At 47.1% G+C, this 6804-nt stretch overlaps 1 long non-coding RNA gene across 1 annotated transcript; it reads right to left on the minus strand.

Moving 5' to 3' along the window:
• Window positions 1-298: 298 nt before the first annotated feature.
• Window positions 299-5123, minus strand: LOC134908328 (uncharacterized). Its single transcript, XR_010175785.1, has 2 exons — window positions 5008-5123; window positions 299-981 (listed from the first exon to the last, which is right to left on the minus strand). It is a non-coding gene; the product is annotated as an uncharacterized LOC134908328 (long non-coding RNA).
• Window positions 5124-6804: the final 1681 nt, after the last annotated feature.

A 6804-nucleotide genomic window follows, 5' to 3' on the forward strand; every position in this document is an offset into this window, starting at 1 on the left:
CAGCAGCAGCAGCAGCAGGATCCCAGGCGCAGCACAGGGATGCAAAGCAGGCAGAGCGCCTCTCCTACCCGGCGCCTACCTGCTTTGCATCCCTTTGCTGAGCGGGTAGCGCCAGGCCTGCCTGTAATGTTCCTAATTAAATCCTTTATGTGCGGCTGCACCCATGACATCTCCTTGGAGTTGTTTGGTGAGCCTATAATGTTGCAAATTAAATCCTTTACTCTCTCTCTCTCTGCCTGCTTAAATCCCAGTGTGCCAGTACTGCAGGCTGATCCAATTCTATTAATGTAAAGAGATGTAAAAGAATTATATTGTGCTTTAATCATTACTTTTGTTTTTATCCAATACTATATACAGGTGTAGCAGGGACGTGCAGTCAGGGGAGGCAGTGCCACATATTCTGTGTCATAAGTATATTTTTTATATTATGTTAATGTGTGGCTGTTTAAATACATTTGTGCAGCACCAAGAACGGTGCCTCCTGCTGTGCATTGTAATCGGCCGGAAGCAGGGGGCGGGGCCAAGCAAAGGGCTGTAAAAGCCTATTGAAACAAGTAATGGAAGCGGCACCTGCCCAAGTGCCGCAGAACAGCAGGGATGTGCTTTCAGCCTATCTGAAAGCACCCCTGTCACTGTGATTGGTCACTGGGCAGCAGCTGCAGCACTGACAGTGACTGCATCTGGCTGTCACTGGCAGTGCTGTACGGGGCAAATGACGTGCATAGCAGTGACAGCGTCTGAGTGCGGCTCTCCCCTCTCCTTCGTCTTCCGCCGCCTCCATCCTCCCAGGCAGCAGCATAACCAGGTCATGGACTCTCTCTCTCTCTCTCTGCAGCTCTCCCCTCTCCTTCATGTTCCGCTGGCTCCTTCCTCCCAGGCAGCAGCATAACTCTCTGCGGGTCTCCCCACTCCTTCGTGTTCCGCCGGCTCTTTCCTCCCAGGCAGCAGCATAACCAGGTCTCTCTCTCTCCTTTTCCCCTCCTGTGGATTAGAACAAAGTTTGTAAATATAATTTTCATTTTTACAGGTACCCCTATTGGATTCTACAAGGACAAGTGCACGTGATCGGCATGGGATGTAGGTAAGTATAGTAAGTGTGAGTGTGTTTTAATAAATTTTTACTTTCACGGTGTGTGTTTTGTTTTTATTTGGGTATTTTTGTTGTTGTAGAACTACAGGTACCAGCGAGCCCGTTATTTCCCTGCATGCTGGTACTTGAGGTTCTCCAAGTACCAGCAAGTGGGGGAGGCTTGCGCTGGGTCTTGTAGTTCCACAACAAAAACCAATATTCAGCCCGAGGCTGGTTATACTTAGGAGGGGGGACCTCACTTTTTTTTTTTACATTTTTTAACCCATTCAGACCCTTTTTCATTAAGGTAATGGAAGCCCTGGACGGCAAAATTGCATTCATGTCCTTCTCCCATTCCCTTCCCAGTCCAAAACACTATTTTTTTTTCTATAAAAATGTACAATATATCAAAAGTATGATGAGCAGGCAGGCAGCGCGCATTGGCGGCATCGGACTGAGATGCACATTTGTGGAGGAGGGCTGGGTCAGTTGATGGTGGGCGAGTTTGTAAGCCATTGGCAGTGGCAGCGGCTCAGGGGCAGTATCAGGCATTGGCTCAGCGGTGGTAGGGGTCATTAGCAGGATTTGGTGGACATTATGGCTGCAGTGCCTCACCAGCCACTGACCTCACCGCACACCACTGAGGTGTAGCCATGCTGATCATGGCTACATCTGAGGTAAACGTGCACCCTCGGCACAGCTATGCGCGCCTGTGCCTAGCCATGACTAGCCATGCCGAGCTGCGGCATTTGCCGCTCCCATCCATGTGAATGGGGCACACACGTCCAGACATACGTGGTGCGGTCGCGCCTAACAAGGCGCAATTGCGGTAAGATGTAGCCATGATGAGAATGGCTACATTTGTACAGTTGTAATCCCTGTTAGCAGCAGAAATTAATGCTATGGTGGTTATGACTGCCCCCCCCCCCCCCCCCCTCACTCCCATTCATCTCTTGCTCTCTTTGTTTCACTCTCCCACCACTGACATGTAGATGCGTTTTTCTACGGCTGGGTAAATAGGTCAAAATAGCAGATTTGAGGCGACAGAAGGGATGACTGGGTTAGGCAAGATTAGTGGGTGGGCGGGTGGTCTGGGCAAACTCTGCAAAGTCTCTTAATGCCTAGAGGGATGGGCAGTCCTACAGCCATGGGTCCCCAGAGGTTTCCTCCACAAGGGGGTTTTTCCTCTCCTGAGTGCTGAAGGATGACTCTTCATGAGTAATGAGGCTCCCGCCATCTTGTTCCTCTTATAGGACAAATTTGTAAGATTACTGGACCAATCTTAGTCCGAAATTACCTATTTTAGAATGCAGAGTAAATAATAATATGAATAATTACAGAAGAAGAAGAAGCTAAATTTTACTTAAAATAAAAATACACATTTATTTTTTAAATATATTTTGCTTGAAGTTGTCTTTATTAATAAATTCTCTCAAAAGGTGAAGAAATGACACATATTTGGGGAGACAAATATATTAGGAGAGTTCAGAACCATGCATTGTTTATTCTACACAAGAGAGTACCAGGCGAGGCAGCCATGTTGGGTGCACTACATAGGTTACACGGTGCGATAAGCAAAACATGGCAGTAAGGCATACAAGGGTAAAATAAAAAGCAACTAACAGGACACCTAGTTCTGCAGCTTACACAGTAAGGAAAATGGTCTTACTCTATAATTGCTTTTAGATAATTTTCTCTTTTATAAAAATTTTAAAGTGAGCTGAGGTGAAAATGACAAAAGAGGGTCCGGTCACATTTTGAAATAATAATAATAAAAAAAACTATATCTGACCAAAAAATAAAAATGTATAATAATTCTCCAACACTCCAAAGATGGTAAACTCATATTGTGAATTGCATAAAATATTTATATGAATCCCACATAATCACTGTTACACACTGGTTCTCACTGAGCGGAGGTTGAGACGAGAGGGGTGTCATTCGGCTCTCCAGCTGATGAATGTATGGAACAGATAGCAGTGCAGGATCACTGGAAGTGTTGTGGATCTCTGATAATCTCAGGTCTCTGAGGAGTTAAGTGAAAAACGACTGTCTCCCACTGTGATGCTGTTAGACAATGACAAGATGGCGGCCCACTTATGTACAGTATTTTAGGTCAGCAGCCATCTTGGTACAGAGAGTGAAGCCTCCCTGAAGGAACAGTATGGAATCTGCACAGTAGCACTCTCCCCTTTCCACACTTTTTCCATACAAATAGGATAATAATGATAAAACTCCCACATAGTCATCTAAATGGGATGTAGTCACCATCCCAGCGGTCAGCATACTGCCGCCGGGATCCCGGCCACCAGAATGCTGGCAGGGGGCTATGGACTATTCCCACTCGTGGGTATCCATGACACCCATTGAGTGGGAATAGAACCTGTGGCGAGCGCAGCAAGCCACTGAGCCCACAATGTGGAGAACGCTGCAAGCCCGCAAGAAGCTTAGTTTTGCTTGCCCCCATGCCGGCATTCTGGCAGCCAGGGATCCCGACGTTGGTATGCTGACCACCAGGATCCCGGCTGCCGGTCAACCATACCCAACGCACCTGAATGACTACTTGTGCCTGGTGTAGGATTTTCAAATATGTGTAGTTTACTGTATGCTAGGATTTAATACCTTATAGGAACTGAGATTTAAGGTGTATTACATGTAGTTAAAAAAAGAAGTTTATTTTATTGCAGTAGTTTCCAAACTGGGGGCCGTGACACCCTGGGGTGCCTCGGGAAAGGGGAGGGGGGGGGGGTGTTAGGTGGACCTTGCAGTAGGGCCATAGTTTGGTAGTCCAGGACCAATTCAAAATTATAAATTGGCAAAACCAGTCCCTCACCACATAACTGAACCTAAGGATGACATATCATAAACACAATTGACTTCATTTTATATTTTTTTCTGAATTTCTCAATAAGAAACTTTGGCCAAGGGGTGCCGTGAAGCTAATTCTGATAATCTAGTGCAAGGGTGTCAAACCCGCGGCCTGCATACTTCCCCTACCGCATCCTTTTGCGGCCCACTGGCAGGGGTCCTTTAGCGGCCCGACCACCTTGCTTGCAGCAAGGGCAGGAGAGTGCAGCACGCGCTTATCCTGCTCCTCAGTCCGGTCTCCAGCGGAGGCGTGGGTATCTTAAATCAGGCACCAGTTCATGGGCCAATCAGAGATCGTGGACCGGCAGCCAATCAGGAGCTGTGCCAGAGTCTTTGCTTTGTATGTGCGGCTCCATCTTCCCGAAGAGATCACTGGGAAGATGGCACCCCTTCCACTGGCTACAGCAAAGGCATACTGGGGAGGGGTAGCAAACTGGGGCCCCTACCGGGCCCCTCCAGCAGCCCTTCCCCCAATGTCTTTCTGAGTTTTTGGGGCATTTTTATAACAACATGGTGATGATACTGTAGCACAGAGATTTGCAACCTTTTACAACCCGTAGTACACTGAAAAAGGTTTAAATATTGCCAAGGCACACTCAAATATAATGGTGATGCATGGTGCAGTTGCGTGTCCTAGGATGTCATGTCGCAGCTTCTCCATAGGTAACGCCTGAACAGGCATGGCGACAGGGGGGACAAAGGGGACACTTGTGCAGGGCCCTGAGGTTCAGGGGGGCCCCAAGCATTAAGGACAGAAATAAAGGGGGTCACAGTGCCAATATTGCTTTTTAAAGTGTATGCTCCAGCTGCTCAATTTAAGCAGGAAAACAATTAACAGGCCACCTAAACCCTCCCCACTCCTTTTACCCCATCCCTGTGTCCAGTCCCTGTGGTCCATACTGTATTGCCATAATTGTGCATGTCGCTGCTCTCGGGCTTTTTTGTGTGTCCCTGCCACCACCACCGTGGCGCTTAAAAAAATATTCAGACAAAATTGGAAGCACACACTTGCAACAGAAGGATTCATAAAATTTCTGTAGAGAACAAGGTTTTCAAGGAGTTAAACTCACTGTTGTGTTGGGCTGCCCTGAACCCAGACAAGTGCATCAGCATGTAGAGGGGGAAGGGCTCAAAAACCCGAGTGCAGGGAGAACTGATCCTTGCTTAAATCACCAGCAGCCGGAACAGAAACTGAAACTAGACAGCTCCTGTGGACAGAAGGAGTTTCAGACTGTTATGTAACCCCTCCTGCCACTGCGTGCTCTACTCTACTGGGAGGGAGGAACGGAGAGGAGATCAGTGGGTGGTCTGGACTGGAGCTTCATTCTGCCGGTGCTGCTGAAGAGTGAGAGAGAAATATACTATTTTGTTTAAAGCTCCCCTCTGCCAAGTTAAGGGGGGTTGAGGAGGCCCCAGAGATATCATTGTACTGGGCCCCAAGATTTCTGTTTCTGGCCCTGCACCTGAGCCACATCTGAGAAAGCCAGAAGAGTCCAACAATGCCCGGGCCCAAAATTAGAACTGGCCAAAATTAGAACTGTGTCTGCAACCACTAAACCCACTAGTATTGATCATTCCAAGGCCTCAGTAGCGGCAAAATACTGACGGGCTGGGCTCTGCTTCTATGACGGCACACCTGGAGACTGCTCCACGGCACAGTGGTTAAAAAACACTGCTGTAGCATATGCAGAATCAGACCAATCGGATTATGTTTGTGCTTTTCACAGATTTACTCAGATTTTTTCATTGTTTTGTCCTTAAATGAGGTTATCACTGAAACACTGTAACAGTAATAAACAACATAACAACAGTGGAAATTGGGTTCATACAAAGCCTTACATAGCCAAAGATAAATAGGGAAACCCTACAATAAAAATCTATACGTATAACAAAATGGTAATAGGCCCTACACATTACGTGATAACACTGAAAGATATGAACGATCTCGTTCATTAATGAACGAGATATCGTTCATATCTTTCAGTGTGTAGGCACTAGTGATGAGCGGGTTCGGTTCCTCAGAAACCGAACCCCCCTGAACTTCACCCATTTTACACGGGTCCGAGGCATACTCGGATTCTCCCGTATGGCTCGGTTAACCCGAGCGCGCCCGAACGTCATCATCCCGCTGTCGGATTCTCGCGAGATTCGTATTCTATATAAGCAGCCGCGCGTCGCCGCTATTTTCACTCGTGCATTGGAAATGTTAGGGAGAGGACGTGGCTGGCGTCCTCTCCATTTATTAATAATATTTGTGCTTATTGCTTAATTGTGGGGACTGGGGAGCAGCTGTATTATATAGGAGTACAGTGCAGAGTTTTGCTGACAGTGACCACCAGTATACGTTGTCTGCCTGAAAAACACTCCATATCTGTGCTCAGTGTGCTGCATATATCTGTGCTCACACTGCTTAATTGTGGGGACTGGGGAGCAGCTGTATTATATAGGAGGAGTACAGTGCAGAGTTTTGCTGACATTGACCACCAGTATACGTTGTCTGCCTGAAAAACACTCCATATCTGTGCTCAGTGTGCTGCATATATCTGTGCTCACACTGCTTTATTGTGGGCACTGGGGACCACCAGTATTTTATATAGGAGGAGTACAGTGCAGAGTTTTGCTGACCAGTGACCACCAGTATACGTTGTCTGCCTGAAAAACACTCCATATCTGTGCTCAGTGTGCTGCGTATATTTGTGCTCACACTGCTTAATTGTGGGGACTGGGGAGCAGCTGTATTATATAGGAGGAGTACAGTGCAGAGTTTTGCTGACAGTGACCACCAGTATACGTTGTCTGCCTGAAAAACACTCCATATCTGTGCTCAGTGTGCTGCATATATCTGTGCTCACACTGCTTTATTGTGG

Source organism: Pseudophryne corroboree, chromosome 1 (genome assembly GCF_028390025.1).
Source record: "Pseudophryne corroboree isolate aPseCor3 chromosome 1, aPseCor3.hap2, whole genome shotgun sequence".
NCBI lineage: Eukaryota > Metazoa > Chordata > Amphibia > Anura > Myobatrachidae > Pseudophryne > Pseudophryne corroboree.